At 48.4% G+C, this 2,500-nt stretch overlaps 1 protein-coding gene across 16 annotated transcripts in view; it reads right to left on the minus strand.

The window, feature by feature from the left end:
- Ebf3 (EBF transcription factor 3) overlaps positions 1 to 2,500 on the minus strand; it is a 125,586-nt gene that overhangs the window by 13,344 nt on the left and 109,742 nt on the right. The gene's annotated exons all lie outside the window — the stretch shown is intronic.

The raw sequence follows: 2,500 nt of genomic DNA on the forward strand, positions 1-2,500 counted from the left end.
TCTGCCTGACTCCAACAAAAACTGAGCCCGGAGGCCCAGGGACGCGAGTTAAGATGAAAATACTTATTAGGGTACAGTACTTCTGGATGTAGATAGCGTTTTCTGTGGAGTAACTCTGCGGTGCATGGTGCGACATAAATCAGGAGGTTTTCGGAGACTAATAAGACCTGCCGCCATCTATTCATTACTCCGCCCGCAATTTGGGCCATCATTCATTAGTAATTTGATGATTACCACCACCCAACCCGGCAGGTCTGTGGAGTGCAGGGGAACACAAAGGCCACCACTTCCTAAGAGGAAGGTTAGGGGCTGCCTTTGAAAAAGCTCTCCACAGTAATTGGTCACCGTTATCCTCGAGTGCTGGGGCTGTGGGCGCATCTCGTAAGCAACGCAGGAAGCCTGGCACGCACACTCAATAACACGCCTGCAAGTTGAGGACCACAATATGATTTGACATTCCATCATACATCCCAGAGACAAAGGTCCGCACAGGAATGTGAAGTAAGACATTTTCTTGTTAATAAAGCATTGATCCGACGTATTGATTTTACATGACATGGCTTTTGCTGGGATTTTGCCCTCTTTTTTCTTTGCAAATAGTAAAGCTCTTCAAAATGCCTTGGTGTGTGTGACATGGCAAAATTTCTAACTCTCTGTGATGTAAATTCTATATGTGTAAAACCACTTCATAATCAGACCATTAATCATCAGAAGCTGTCAGCATTGACTTTGGGGACAATTTGTCACGTCTCTGCCTGGGCCTGGGCAAGGGTGTCAGGCAGAAGCACAGCTCGGGCATCAGGGCAGATGGGCGGCTGCTGTGGCCTCACCAAGTGACGGTCCAAAAAGGATTAAAGGGTTAGGTTTCCTGATCAGGGAACAAAAATGGTGGCCCTGTGCATTCCTAACATGTCAGGTCTCTCCTCTCTCCCAGCTAATCGCCATGACTGCTGGACTTAATGAATCGGCCTGATGAAAGGTGATCAGAGAAGATAGATGGGCGGCCGTTATTGATTTCATGCAAATGCCCCCCGACAGGTGATAGACGCTTTAATGCAAGCTTTCAGAAGCTTTATGACTTGTGATAACCATACACTCTCTTTCTCCTTTCATGACCAAAAATATCTTAAAGCAGCAGGAAAACGAGGGCACCTTTCACCTCTCCATTCAGCCCAAAGCGGATCAGTGCTGTGCCCGCGAGGCCTGGAACAGGCACCAAGTTCAGAGAAGAGGTGTGGGCGCCACGGCAGGTCTCGGCCAGGCCAGGCGGGGCCTCAGGAAGGGCTGGGGCTGTGGCTCCAGCTCGAATCCCCACCCAGAGGCTTGGCTGCCGGAAGCCCAACGAATTACATGGAGGGATGACATAAAAGTGCCCCCTCCTCGAGCAGCAAGGTCAGTGACATGCGCTCCCAGGGCTGGGTGTTCTGCTCTCTGGGAGTGGGGTCCAACGTGCTTCTCTGAGCAGCTGTCATCTGCAGAGCCCCCCGGCCTCCATGAGACCCTGCCCACGGGCGGGCAGCCCGTCTGGCCCGCAGCCCTCCGAACCACACAGAGCCCATCCCTACCAAGCACCTGGAGAAGCGAGGACTTGCTGAGACTTCACTGGCAAATTCTGCAACCAGGGGGAAAGCAGCGAGCCTCACATAAACCCTCACTGTGGAGTTTACAGCCAGGAGCCCAGCCGGCCAGGGCAGGGTGCTGGCACGTCCAGTCACAGAGCCCTGGGCCAGGCCAATCAATACCACTTTCCTGTTTTAGAACTGGGTAATTATGAGGGGGAGAGATTGCCTGACCTTTCACCTGCACTGCATTACTTTGCTGATATTAAGATAAATTGCCTGATTTTGGGTAAACATATGCTGCAATTCAAACTGTCAGCACTGGTTTGCTCAGGGATAATTTGTATTGATCTCCCAGCTTCTTCCCAATTTTGCTTACTGACCTCGTGGATAATTAGAGAAGGAGCCTTGGGTGAGCTCAAGTCGGGGATGAAGAAGAAATATGAAGAAGAATAAAGCAAATTTGTTTTATGTTAATATTTGCCGGTCTTCCCCCGCCCTACATCTGTCAGCATCAGGAGAGCCGTAAATTAATGTACTTGGTTCCCGAGCAATTTATTCCAAGGAATTATTTAGCAGCATGCTTAGTCTCCGAACATGTGTCACTGGGTTAAATTAATTTAAACTCTGCCTTAAACACAACAAAAACAAATGTTATTTTCTGCTGAAGGGGAAAAAACAATACGTTTCTCAAAATGTATTGTAAGCTTCGAACTTGCTGCCTGGATTTCCCTTATCTGCATCTGAGAAGATGGGTTTTATAACAAACCACCCACCCCCCTGCTGCCCCGGAAGTAATTAGTGCCCATTATTTGTCCTGAATTCAAATTGTGCTAAGATGGGCTGCTGCCTGTAGGAGATGAATGTATGTGTGAAATTATATCATTTAAGATATGTCAGATTACAAGGCTGTTGTATCAAAAGTCATAAAACAAATCTCC

This window comes from Callospermophilus lateralis, chromosome 15 (assembly GCF_048772815.1).
Source record: "Callospermophilus lateralis isolate mCalLat2 chromosome 15, mCalLat2.hap1, whole genome shotgun sequence".
Taxonomy (NCBI): Eukaryota; Metazoa; Chordata; class Mammalia; order Rodentia; family Sciuridae; genus Callospermophilus; species Callospermophilus lateralis.